Here is a 14,280-nt window from a genome sequence, read left to right on the forward strand (position 1 = left end):
ATGCTCGAGGCCCTGGGTTCGATTCCTCAGCACCACATAAGCAAAAAGAAAAAAGCCGGAAGTGGTGCTGTGGCTCAAGTGGTAGAGGGCTAGCCTTGAGCTGAAGAGCTGAGGGACAGCGCCCAGGCCCAGAGTTCAGGCCCCACGACCGGAACCCTCCCCCCCAAAAAAGAAATCTTGAATTCACTGTTCTAAGACAATCTATCACCAGGCATGATGTCCAAGAATTAAGTTTTGGGCCTCATCATGAACAATACTAACGTATTATTTAACTGTACTGTTGACTCACGTGAAGAGGCAGGCAAATCCTATGGACAGGCTGGCTCTCCAGGGAGATTTCACTCTCTCGAGTGAAATCCTGTGGTGGGAATCGGTGAATGACGGAGCCATAGCTCACTCTCCAGGGATGGAGTTTAATGGGTGGAGAGAGCGGAGCAGAGGAGACAGCTGACTCTCTAGGAGCTGGTGGAGGGGCAGAGCTGCGAAGCGATTTTTTAAATATGTCTTTTGCACAGCCCTTTCATCTGACCTCATTAAAATGTCTCAGTTTTGTTTATTCAATATACCATTTAATCAAAACCTGATCCTTTCCAGAATTCATTTGCGCTCCAGCCGAGCAGACGTCCTGCGTGGCAATCGTGAAGAGAAATGGAGGGGGATCGTGGCAGGCTCTTTTCCTTGTGTGGAACAGTAAATATTTTATTAATCCACCTCCATTGCTTAAAATTGGTTTATCTGTAAGTCGTGTGTTACTATGCTTTAGATAAAAAGCCCTGCACATGTCTGAAAATCAGAATGACCGGAGGGAGATTCAACTACATTTCTTAGTATCACTCTTTGCTTCTCACATGCCAACTCCCAATCTAGGAAAAAGAAAGTGAATCTTTTCATTCCCAGAGACGTGTTTCCTTTGTGAGTTCGTTCGGAAACGGGTTGAGGGCTATGCCTCCTGTAGAAGAGAGATGAGATCTGATCATATTCACCCCGATCCAATAACTATGTGAAGATAAAGGAAAGTCATTGGAAGATGGTAGCTTCATCACACAGAAGAGAAAACCAAAGCTGGGAGGTTCAACGCGCGCATTACACGGAGATGCTTTGGGTGTGGATCCATTTCTCCCTCTGAGTCATTCCTAGATACTAAGCGTCTCCATGTTAGGAAATGTATTTGTGTCAGGGATGATAATGGCCCCCCTCTGAGAGCTATCCCAATTGTGTCAAGAATATAAACATAATTAACATGGGCTGGATATTTATTGTTCATCTTTGACTTTGGAAACCATGAATATGGTTAGATAGAAATAGCTAGAAATATTCAGATAAAAATATCTAGATTAAAAATAGGTAGATAGAAATAAGTAGTCAAGTGATGGAACACTTGCTTGTTTAGCAAGATTTACTCTTGCCAGGCCTGGTAGGAGTCATATGTAATCTCAGCATTTATCTATCCTTGAACAAAGACACATTCTAGGCCACTGGGATTATGATTCCAACATATGGAGGGGGCTGCGATTCAACCCGTACCAAGGACAAAGCCATCTTTCAACATGGCTGTTGTCTGGTGCAACAGCAGCCACATTGGAGCCATGAAGCTGATGTAGGAAGAACAAGAGAATGGGGTCACAGAAGCCATCTTTGCTCAAAAGAGTGTTTGTAGGGAAAGAAATTGGTCGGTAACATATGTTCCATTTGGACTGTGGTAGTATGATGCTGTGAGCGGTTAGTCCTATTAAACTGACCTGAACTAGACTGATTAAGAGAAGAGACACAATAGAGACCTCTCAACACAAGGGCTTTGTCACAGTCACCAGGGATGAGAATCACACCCAGGCTCCATGCTCCTTGTTGTGAGGTTGTTGCTTAGCTTGTGGAGAATTTAAGAAACGCTCAAGATGAGAGACAGAGTCACCTGTTTGAACAACTGCTTTCTGGATACAGGGGGCTTGTGAATTGAACTTTCCCTTCTTCCCAGGGGTATGATTTTTAGATGTTACCTGCCAGCCTAAAAATAGGCACGGAAGGTGGGCGCTGTAAATCCGCGTACCCCTCTGCTGTGACTCAAGCAATGCTGGTTTTGTGAGTCATTAATAGATCTCGTTAACATTCAAAGTCGAGGGAAGAGAGGTTACTGCGCTCAAAATGATTTCAAGAATTTTGGTGAGCGTCCCCATTTCAGAACTTTGCAGAGTCTTTATGTAAAAAACAAAAAAAAAGAACGAGTCTCTAAGATAAGAGACGTGGCGTGCAGGACTTCCCAAACTCAGGAAGCCTTCGACGCATCAATTGCACCTCTGTTGCTTCTTGGAGACTCTCCCAACGCCTTGGTGATGATCTTTGTTTCCCATAAGCCCTCACCCAGCGTGGGAGCATGGGCACCCTCGGGGCGGGCTGCTGTGAGCCGTGATTGTGCGCTGGGCTCATTGCTTTCTCCTCTGTACATCACACTTGGGCTGTTCAGTCTCCTCCGTGTGAAGAGCCCATTACCGATGGGATTGCTGATTCCCTGGCGACCCCCCCCCACAGGCCTCACTGCAGCCATATCGACATCCCCATTTTAAAACACTAAGGCAGGAGATGAGGCCGGCGACGGTGTGAATAGAGCTGTTCCCCAGGAGACAGCAAGGAGGAAAGGAAATCTATGAACCTGCTTCATCTCAGGTAATGGGGTAGAGACGCCACCAGACCTATTGAACACTGCAGGCCCATGCCTGCAGGCTGAATCCACCGAATGAAAGGCCCGTGGCCAGAGGATCCTGGCAGAAGGGAATTTCCTGATGGGGAAACTATTTCCCTAAGGAGATAGTTAGGTTTTGTTATTATTTTTTTTTCTGGATTCATTTTCCTAGACATGTGTTGCTCCTTATCACACATACCCAGGTACTGGTGTGGAACCAGAACCCAGCATTCAGCAGTCCCCCCCTCCCCCTTCCCGCTCCCCTCCGCTCCCCTGTGTGGTCCCGCTGGGGGCTTCCCAGGCTTGCTATTTAGGACATACAGGTACCTGGGTTTAAATCCCCGACTGGGGCGCGTGGTGATTTATGACCTCTGCAAGGCATCTCATGATTGGGAGTTTCCCATTTCACATCCCCCAGAGGATCTCCTGACTCTGCCACCAGCCTTGGTTGGGTTACCTGCTTTCTTTCCATCAATTCCACAGAAATGCCATCAGATGCTCCTAGCCCTCATCGTCTCTAAAATTAAATCCCCGTACATCATCTGAATGTGTTGCCTGTGCCACTCACCAGGGACCTCAATGGGGATGCATCACAAAAGCATCTCTCTCTCTCTCTCTTTTGTTGGTCGTAGGTCTTGAACTCTGGGTCTGTGCACTGTCCCTCAGCTCTTCAGCTCATGGTAAGCGCTTACCACTTGAGCCATAGCGCCACTTCCAGTTTCCTGGTGGTTTATTGGAGAGACTTTCCTGCCTGGGCTGGCGTGAGCCACTGGTGCCTGGCAAGCATCTCTTTTTTATGGGGGAATTCGTCTTGAGCGGGGACTGATGAAGAGATGGGACGCGTTGCCTGTGTCACCTGGGACACGGGGAGAGATTTTTAAACTCTAGGCCTAGCCATTTGTAACTACATGGCTGATCACGAAGTAGGCTGAAAGGCAGAGAGAGGAGATTGGTCATGGCACAACATGCCACTGCAAAGGAGAGCCTCAGTGCCTCTTCCGCCATCTCTGGAGCGTGGGTACCGGCCTTAGGTTCAGTCGGGAGAATAGGGGCAGCAGGGAGAAGGTCCAGCCCATCTGCCGCTTGTTGGAGGTGATGAGAGGTGGGGTTGGAGGTCAGTTGCTGTCTCTGGATTGGTTGTTGTCCAAGATTGCCTGACAATGGCTGACTCGGGATTGGTTGTCGTGTAAGATGGCCTGACAGGCCTGTCTCTGGATTGGTTGGTGTCTGAGATGGCCTGACAGGCCTGTCTCTGGATTGGTTGGGAAGGATCTTGTCAGACGTAAGAGTCATAGATGCCTGTCAGGCAGTCTGGCTCTTGCTGACTTCCACTGTGGCTGCCAAGTTATTGCAGAAAAGACTGGCACAGGGTTAAGTATATGCAGACAAAATGGAGGGCATGGGATGCCTGGCATTCATTCCCACTTCCAACTAATTCAAGGTCCCAGCAAAGGCATCAGCGTTCCTCATCCAAGAGCATGCTTGCAATCCTAGAACTCATGAGGCTTGAGACCCGAGATTCCAGGTTCAAAGCCAGCCCTGGCGGGAAAGTCTGTGAGACTCTTATTTCCAATTAACTATCAAAAGAAGTGATACTGTGGCTCAAGTGGTAAAGTGGAGAAACAAAGTTCAGAGACTATGCCCAGGCTGTGAGTTCAATTCCCAGAAAAAGGAGAGAGAGAGAAAATAAAAAGAGAGAAAGGATGCATTAAGCATCTCCCACAGGGGAAAAAGAAGTAGGAATATAGGAATGAGTAGAACTTTTGTTGGGAATAAGATTCTAGAAACATCCAGGCTTCAGGACTGGCCTTGAAGGCAATTGCCATTCAACATACACAAAGAATGGCAAAAAGATGACTTTTATGGTGGGGGTCAGGAAGGGATGAAATCCACCCCCAGATGTTTGTAAAATTAAAAGAAAATATTTCTGAACCTCAGTTTTCTCATCTGTAAAGGAAGGCAAACTATTATTTTTTTTAAATACATAAATTAAAAATGAAAACAAAACCCAAATGAAATCTAACACCTCACAGAGTTGTTGTAAAAATTAAATCGATGATCATGAAACAGCTTAACACTGCGATGGATACACAATAAGCAGCCAATAAATGATGAGTGTTATTATCAGAGTTGGCAAATGAGAGGTCACAGCAAAGTGCTCCTGGATCTTAAAAATAAATTACTGTCTGCGAGAGAAACCAGGGAAAATCAGCGCTTAGGAAGAGAGATTAACCGCCTGTGGAATGAGGCTCTTCTAGGCTGGTCTGCCGGTGTTGCCCGGCTTTGATGACTTGGGAATCACCCAAGTCCAACCAGGCAGGAGGAGGTCTCCCATTAAAAAAGACCCAGCTGGACTGTGATGGATGGAAAAAGAGATCTGGGACCCAGTCAATTCTATTAGCATAACTGAAGAATGAGTACCTCAGGAGAATTAAGAGACTCTCGAAAATTGAAGGGTCCTGGATCAAGATTTTGATGTTTTTCAATTCCATATTGTGCGGAGGAGGAGAAATGAAGGATGTCTGATGCTACAATGAAAGTCAGGGAGGCAGGGAGACAGAGACAGCAGAAGAGAGGCAGAGGCAGGTGCACGTGGCGGAGACTGATGCCTATCTCTTTGTCTTGAACCAAGGCAAAGGGGAAAATTCATTCGAATCTAGAGTACAAGGGTAGTCAGAGAGCTATGATGGCCTAAAGATAATCCCATTCCCCTCCGATCTCCTAAGCAAATTTCAGAACCTGATATTAGCTTGGGAGTCTAAGAAGCCCTTCAGGTGGATGCTGTGGCTGAGTTCTTGGTAGCGAGAGTCATAGAAGATCTCAGCGGCTGAAGGAGTGCAATACTTGGCAAAGGCCTGATTCTAGGATTGAGCAGGCTAAGCCTGCAGAACAGAGTTCAAAGCTAATGCCACGCGCTACTGGCTTTCCTTGATTAGGTTTGCATCTGTTTAATTCAACAAACATCCATGCTCAGTCAGGGCACTGAGTGTGGGGAGAAGAATGTTAGGATGAATTTACTTTGCTACAACTTTTAATCCAGAAGTCCTAGAAAGTTTATTCACAAATTCTTAAATAACTTATGGCCTGGCAGGGTGTGTGTGTGTGTGTGTGTGTGTGTGTGTGTCATTCACAAAGCACGGAACAAGTTCTTGCATGGCTGGTGAGAGGAATAACTCTGGGACCGGCTGAGAAGGGCGGGCACTGAAGCAGATGGATCACAGGTCCTGGAGAACATCTCAGAGACAGCTGGGTGCACAGACAGCGGGGGACACAAGGTCTCAGGAGAATATGGGGGGAAACAGGAGGCCCACTAACTCTATGGCTTGACGGAGCAAGAAAACACAAGGAGGCGTTTTCATATCTCCAGCAACGCTGCTGGATGGCAACAGGGAACAGGTGCTCAGGCAGGGCTCATGGCAGAGCTCATCTCTGGGGTGAGGGGTGAGAATCCACTTGCTCCTGTGGTGTGTCCTATGGTCTGGGATTCCCACCCAGTTCCCTGATGCCTATCCCCTGCTTGGTGTGACTTATAATGAGGGACACAATGAACAGAGAAGCTGGAGAAAATGAAGGAATAATTCAATAGTTTTAGGGTTCTTACTGCTGAGTCTACCTACTTTAAAACCAACAAGACCCAGATATTCTTTTTGCCTCTTTTCAAGCTGCAGTTTAACAGCAACAACAAAAACAGAGAGGACACGTATCGAGAACAGTTTTTGTTTTAATTCCTGCATTTGTACTATGCAGCCCAGGGGCTGCCCAAACCCTGGAGATTATCAGTTGTGGGATTTGTGGGACCCCGGCCCTTAATTTTTGGGGGAAGAAAACCATCTGCCTCTCAAAAGCAAATGGTGCCCAGAAAAGCAAGGTCAATGGGAATTTGCCTAATTTAAGAAATGGAGTGACAAATCTGAGATTTGTTGAAAGGTTGAATGTCTCTACTGGAAGTTGAGTGGCCTCATGGGTAATCAAGCAATCCACAGTGGACAGGGAAATCCGTGCATCTGCAGCACGCACGGCATTTACTCCGCAGGGGCCTCCTCGCCACCATTGGACCGTCAGACACATCCCAGCCCCGTCTGTCACAGGATGGAGGCTGGGCTTGGCTTCGCTTCATCAGGGTGGGGAGAGAACCTGAGCTTTGAACCCCAGGTCTCCAGGGCTCTGGCTGTGCGTTGCTGAGAAAGGAGGCTTCACACACAGCTCGGAATACGACATCGTTAAATAACCGTGGGCATGCCGTACGTTTTGGTGATTCTGGACACGTGAATTTACCAGGAAGACTTTCTACATGAATTGTAGAAAATATGCTTTCTCCATCTACCACGCAAACTGTGGGAAGGAAGCAAATAAGTATGACGCCAGAAACCAGTCAAATAATTTGGGTTATTTGGGAAACCGGCAGGAACTTAATTTGAGAAACAAGTTCTATCGTGTATTTTCGAAATCACCTTCTTTTTCTTTTTTTTTCTCTCCGATCCCAGCACTTCCCCTTCATGCAAATCCCTGACATCAGACTATTTGGGAAACACTTCTTGACGACAAATGGATTCTGGCAGGAGTTAACCAGCAGATCTTACAATTAAAATAAACAGTTGAAGGATTTCCTATTCCCCCAGGGTTTGAAGATTAAGATAGCTTCTCTCCAGAAAGGTTTTTTTTTTTCTTTAAAATAATGCTGCCCATAAAAATAAAACAGGAAGACAAACTAATTTTGCCCTGAGCTTATACTTGGTCAATTATCAGTGGCCTGACCATTTATGACGTGTGAGGTATGCAGCTGAGTACACAAAGGGCTAAACCAGAGGCAAATTTACTCACACAAGCTTCCAGTAGCGTGGATCCAAGGAAAGTGGCCTGGGAGAGACTTTAAGTCCACTGCTGCCCACTCTTGTTGATTACATCGTCGGAAGTAATGTTTGGTTTTGTTTATTGAGTGTGTAAGGATTTTTACTCTGAATACGTCATTTCATCATGTATCTCAGATCAGGGCCACGCAGTTTTTGTTAGTCTTTCATCCATCGCTAATTCGGGAATATAAAGAATTGCTGGTGGATTCCATAGAGGAAGCCACGGCGGGGTTGTTCGCAGGGTCATTGTAGACAGCGGAGTATTGATTAAATCTAATGAGGTGTCATCACACATCCTTTAACAACTGTCGTCAAAAAGACTAACTATGGCAAGTGTTGCCAAGGATGTGGAAGATTCTGGAACACCCTGGGATGCCTTTGTAAATTCATACAGCCATGTGTAAAATAGTATGGAGAGATTCCTAAAAACATTAAAGTGAAACTGGCACCCAGAAAGGGACACTCACTTCAGAAAGCCAACCCAGCCTGGAAAAAGGAAGACGCAGGGACGCTGGAACCAGGGGGCTTGTTGGCATAGCCAAGAGGTGGGTGCTGGTAAGGGGCGGCTGCTGGGCTTCAGAGCTCAGCTTCCCAAGTCGCCGAACGCCCGGGAGATGAGCCCAGGGAGCGTGTGGCTGGGCCCAGGCCTGCGTTCTGTGCGGTGCAGCGCACGGGACACAGTTTGCTTCTACAGAGATGGAGAATCAGAGCGGAAAGTGTAGTAAAGCGAAGGAGTGTCTTCCAACGTCTCTAGTCTCCTATTAGCCAGAAAAATCAGGGAAGTGAGTTACTGGCGTATCAGAAGCGTGTGTTTCAAAATCCCACACTGAGAATCCTGTGACGCATTGAAAGACAGCCGAGAGATAGCATGTTGATTACAAAAACTTTGTAAGAAGCTAAAATAGGACCTGCACGGGACTTCTGGCACAAGAAACAAGCAAACAAACAAGGACTGTTCTGGGTCTGGAGGTCTGGGAAGGCTCCACGCGCAATGGGTGATTTGTGAATTTGGGTAAAGCTCAGGCAAGTTCAACTCACTATCATTCATTCATTCATTCATTCACTTGTTCACTCATGGATAAATATTCTAAGGCTCCCCACGGACCAGGCTCTGACAAACATTAGAAACCACAGGGATGAACGCAACAATCCCGGTGTTTATCTTCAAAGAACGCGGGTCAGAAGGAAGAAAAAAATTAAATAATAAACAGCTTCTAAAAACAAAAAAAAAACAAAAAGTGTCCGTTGATCCTGGTAAGTTCATGCAGGAAGCAAAATGCCGAGAGATACAGGGATCGAATGGAGAGGTAGAGGAAGAGCTTGGGGCCATGAGGGAAGTCGGTCTTAAGGAAGGAAAGACATCAATGAGCGGTGACTTGAATGTGAAGACAGGGTAATAATGAAATGCACTGAGTGAGACTATCTGAGCAGCAGGGACCAGAATGGGGAGGACAGGAAGCAGGGAAGGGTACTCGGGGTCGAGTGGGTAAAAGAGAAGGGGGGTGGAGGCTCCAGGTTGGAGAAAAGAGCCTGGCACAGGCCACCGAGGGAGGCTGACAGAACTCTTGTCGGTCCCGATGAAGAAGATCTCCTTTCCTGCCACCTTGAAAGTGGTCTGTGATGGAAACCAGTGCAAGAAAGCTAATAACCCAGGCAAGAACTTCCCCTGTGTTAGACTCAGGCAGTAGCCACAGAGATGGTCAGAAGAGCACACATATGCAATATGGTTTTTTTAAACTATTGCCAAAAGAATCTTCTTGTGGATTAGATTCCAAGGGGGAAATGGAAAGAGGAATTTGGGGACCCCTGAGCCAATCACTAGATAGATAATAATGACAACTTTGGGACCATTTAGGGAGAATAAGTATGGAGGATGTTGTGGAAAGTATCTAGCTTTCAAGTTATGCCCAAGCCGACACACAGAAGGCGGCCGGCTTTATCTATGATGCTCCTGGGAGATGTCGGGTTGGGAATACATACTCACTGGGAGATCATGGGGAAAGGATTAGCTAGGAAATACCTACTTGACAATGAACGCAATGGTGGTAGCTCTTGGATTTGCCGTGTTTGGATATTCAAAAGGAGTGGGGTGGAGTCAAGGGGAAAGGGGGAGACAAATGAAGAGGAGACAGGGGGCAGAATTCAGCCAAGAAGCCAATGTGCACCCTACAAACTTACGAAGCATGCAGGAAGGGGCAGGTGGGGGAGGGAGAGGAGGTATTGCTGGAAGCGGTGCCAGCGATCAAGATGTATTAGTCACCGACTTGTTCAGTGGCAACTCCTGTGTCCAAATACCCAAAGAGAATAACTTAAAAAATCAAGGAAAAATAAATTAGAGGCAGGGGAGACCATCAACCCAGTCATGAAGGGAAAGGTAAGAGTTTTGCTCAAGTGGCGTCTGGCACCGTTGAAGACGTAGACGGTCAGGAAGCCATTGGGGGACACGATATTCCCAGGTGAGACAAACCTCCATGGTACAAATTCAAAACGTAAGGTTTTTGAAAACCCTTCAGTGGAACAGAGAACCAATGCGTTTTGCTCCTATCAGTGAAGCCCAGTGAGAACAAGCCGAGTCCTCCATCAATCCCCGAGTGTGGACGTGGGAAACTGAGGCTTTCGCTATCTGTAAACGAGGAAATAGAAAAGGCTTTCGAAGAGAAAAATGGAAGCAGGCAAAGGAGGTCCCGATCAGAGAGGTGCACGTAGGCCAGGCGGGCAGCCACGGGTGTCGGTGGTAGGTGGGCGTGGGAGGGAGGAAGGGGTACAGATACCCAGCCATTCATCCTACGAAGCTGCGCCTGGAGCGTAGCAAAAATCTAGTGATGGACACACAGTGATCTTATTTTTAAAGCTAAAATGTGGAACCCCTAGGAACCCCGGGTCACAGGGACAGCACTCAGGTGTTTACCACATGCGTATGGAGTCCCCTCCCTCCCTCCCTCCCCACATCTCCTCTAGGGGCTCACCTCCTTCTTTCCCCGGTCCTCCTCTGCTCCCTGCCCTAGTGGTAGACAACAAACAGATCATCTGACGGATAGTTCAGTATGAGGAGATCTCTACCAGGCCCCTTAGAAAACGATGTTCAGTTACAGAGCTAGGATCGTTGATGTTTCTGCATTGAATAATCTTTCACTCAGTGGAGGCTTGCGATTGTTGGCCTATAGCAATGTCTGGAGGTGGGGAGAGAGAGAGAGAAAGAAAAAGAGAGAAAGAGAGAGAGAGAGAGAGGAGAGGGGGGAGAAAGGGGAAAGCAGATACAAGGAGGAAAGGGGAGGGGAGGGGAAGGAAGGAAAGGAGAGGAGAGGAGAGGAGAGAGGAGAGGAGAGGAGAGGAGAGGAGACAGTGACAGAGACAGAGACAGAGAGAAACAGAGAGAGAGACAGGTTCCTGTAGGATGTGGGACCAGGGCACAATCACAAGAAGAGAACCTCAGGTATGGCTTCCTGTATTGCGTTTGGGGACAGGCAGGGAGGGAGGCGTTTGGCTCTGTGAAAGGATGCCCTGGTGTTTCACATGCTGAGGCCCGGGGCCTGCAGCAGGCTGCGAGCTTCCGGTTCTGAGCAAGGGTGGATGAAGGAGTCTGGAGCTCTCTGTCGGCGTGTGGGTGGGGACCAAGTCCACAGTCGCTTTTGAGGACCGAGAGGGGATTGAAACCAAGTGGATGAAATGCCTCGTGTTGCAAACCGGAGGCTTTGGATGGACAAAATACCCATGTGGTCAGTTGATAAGCAGGCCAAACTCAAGTTCTCGCAAAAGGACCAAAAAAAACCAACAAAAACCTTAGGCTCTGCCAAGCACCTACGGCAAGATCTGGGTTCACCCACTTCAATTTTATTTTTTATTGTGGGTTTCTTTTTATTTGTTTATTTTAGATGAGTTTCATTCCTTCTTGGTAGAGAAACTCTCACTGTATCCAATGTCCGCTCTGGGCTTTAGAACTTCATTAATTAGCATCTTTTAAATGCTTGGGTAATATTCTTTTCTCCCTTTTCTGAAGCCATTTCCCCAAGCCCTAATTTTAATAAAGCCGGCGTTCATGAGCATTTGAATTTTAAAGCCCTCAGTTATAAGACAGACAGAGGATGCATTTTAAACAAGATTCGATCAAGGATAACTCGGACGGCGAATGGGACTGCGCTGCTTTTATGAATTTACTTTTTAAGATTCAATATTATCTTAAGACAGTTGCCTTTTTTTCTTCTTCGTCTTTTTTTTTTGTTGTTGTTCTTGTAGATACAGCAGGAAGAAAAACTTCCAAAAAAAACCTCTCCAGGCTTGATTAGGGACACAGAGAGACTCTAGGGGTGGAATTAAAGGAGTTAGTGTGGCATATTTTTTGTGTGGGTGGTAATTTCCTTTAAAATAGAGCAATAATCAAGTCATCTTTTAAATTTTGCATCTCAAGTGGTTAAAGCTGAAGCATTTCAGGGCTTTTAGAAAAGTGAACACATATCTGACAACTCTTTAAGATCTGCCCTTCGCTCCCCCATTCCACCACACCTCTGTACTGCTCATGGAATTGATGCAGCCACAGACACACCTTCCAATAGAGACTGCGCAGGGCAGGGAGGTAGCAATCGCCCCCGCAGTGATGGCCTTGCCTTGGTAAGGGCCGTGTGTTTCCCCAGCAACTGGGACCATGCATCCTCACCCCAGGCGGCCTCTGGACCGCTCCAGGTGCAGAGGTGATGCTACCCGCTGTTGCCAGGGCAACACACGACCCTTAACCTTTGGACACCTGGCCAGGCAACCACTGGAGAAAGACAGACTGTTTTTGTTTTGTTTTGTTTTCCTGAGTCCTCTGTTGGTGATTTTAGGATGGAATTCTGTACGTAGCTGCCACCCGCCGACTTAAGGAGGGGCATATCCATCGGAAGGAAATGCGGAGCGGGTCATCGTACGGAGACGCTGGCAAGCCGGCTGCCCTCGGTAGACAGAGGGCGCCTGCAATGGTTCCAAGCGGCCGGTGTTGGCTTCTCATCCATGACACCTGCCAGTGAGTAACTGGGGGTCAGCTCTTTACCCCGGGTCTCCTCGTGGTCATTGTCACCAACCCCTCTGGTTTCCTCGCTTTCTGGATTTGGGATCTGGACTGAGGGTGGAAGAGAGAACTCCAGGGGCGGTGGGAGGAAGACACGGCTTTGGGGGAAGGCAAATGAAGTTGAGCTGGTCTCTATCGGCTGCCTTGCCCGAGGTCAGTTCTTTCTATCTGTCTGTCTGTCTATCCGTCTGTCTGTCTACCTATCTATGTATCTACCTCTCTATATATCTATGTATTATCTATCTATCTATCTATCTATCTATCTATCTATCTATCTATCTATCTATCTATCTATCTATCTATCTATCTATCTACCTACCTACCTACCTACCTATGTGTCTATCTACGTATCTACCTGCCTTCTATGTATGTCTCTCTCTCTCTCTTCTTTTCTTTCTACCAAGCATCTTGTGTTTCAGAGGCTCCTTTTTCCTTCTGGAATCTTTCTAACACTGCTGCCCAGGTCCTGTCGTTCCCACCTTGGGCATGCTCACACGGAAGGCCCGAGGCCTCTTGTGGCACGCCTGTTACCCCAGCTGGCTCCCGGGGCCTCTGCCCTGGAGCTGGTGGGGACAGAAGCAACATGGCCTCTCCAGCTCCTGCTACGGTGGGTCATCGTGGAGAGTTCTTGAGACTATTTCAGACAAGTCTCCAGGGCAGGGACAGCAACTGGTGGGTGGATAGCCGTTTAGGATCATTTAATCATTTTGGGATTGATGATCTGTCTTTGGGGAGGTGGCGTCTCCTTATCCCTGTTACCATCGTAGGAAATACTGAGGTGCTTCTTAAAGATGTCTATTACCTGCCGATGTGCGAAGACATTCACCGAATACTCAGGCTTTCGTTGAGCAGCACCCGGTACCATCCCCAGGGAGATCTTGACATTGCTCAGTTACTCTTCTTCACTCATCCAATCATTGCAATAACACCTTAATGTACTTTAAGGGGGAGGGGAAGGATACTGTAACACACACACCCTCTATCAGTTCTGTTGATGGAAAACCATCTCTGGGCGCCTGGTGCGGCAGACTGTGTGATTGCAGAGGGGAGCAGGGTGGGGGAGGGGCGCCCATGTAGATGCCCACGAGGACACGAAAGGGAAACTGAGACCATGCCTGGCCGTCAAAGTGGGGTCACCTCTGCTTCTGGGGGGACTTGGCTTCTGTGGAGAAGCACTATTGACAATCCCACTCCTGGGGGGGGGAGACAGAGAGAGAGAGAGAGAGAGAGAGAGAGAGGGAGAATAATCTTTGCTTCCTCCTTCCTGGTAATTGCATTTGGAGACCACAATGGCCAGTTATCATGGGGTGGGGACCTGAATGCCACGTGGACAGCTCAGCCCGCGGCTCCTTGGTGGTACACACAGTGAGAGCACTTTCTGCTGAGCACTCAGCCTCATGCTGGGAAGTGACGTGACATGCTATCCGCACGCAGTCTCTGTACCGAACTCCACGGGGTCCGCCCACCCGCCCTTCCAAAGGCACAGAGAGGAGCTTTGAAGCAGATGGGTGAAATGGGTTCTCAGCTGAACTCTGCTTGTTACTTATGCGGCAGAGACCGCTAACATGAAGGAAGAGGAAGGATTTAGTTACTGTAGACCATTGGTGATCGTCGCTGAATTGAGGTGAATTACTTAAATTGCTGAGTTCTGAGTTTCACATTCAGCTTCTAACTTCTTTTCATATATATATATATACTTGGTACTTAGACTCTCG

Source organism: Dipodomys ordii, unplaced genomic scaffold, assembly GCF_000151885.1.
Source record: "Dipodomys ordii isolate 6190 unplaced genomic scaffold, Dord_2.0 Scaffold15, whole genome shotgun sequence".
Lineage (NCBI taxonomy): Eukaryota > Metazoa > Chordata > Mammalia > Rodentia > Heteromyidae > Dipodomys > Dipodomys ordii.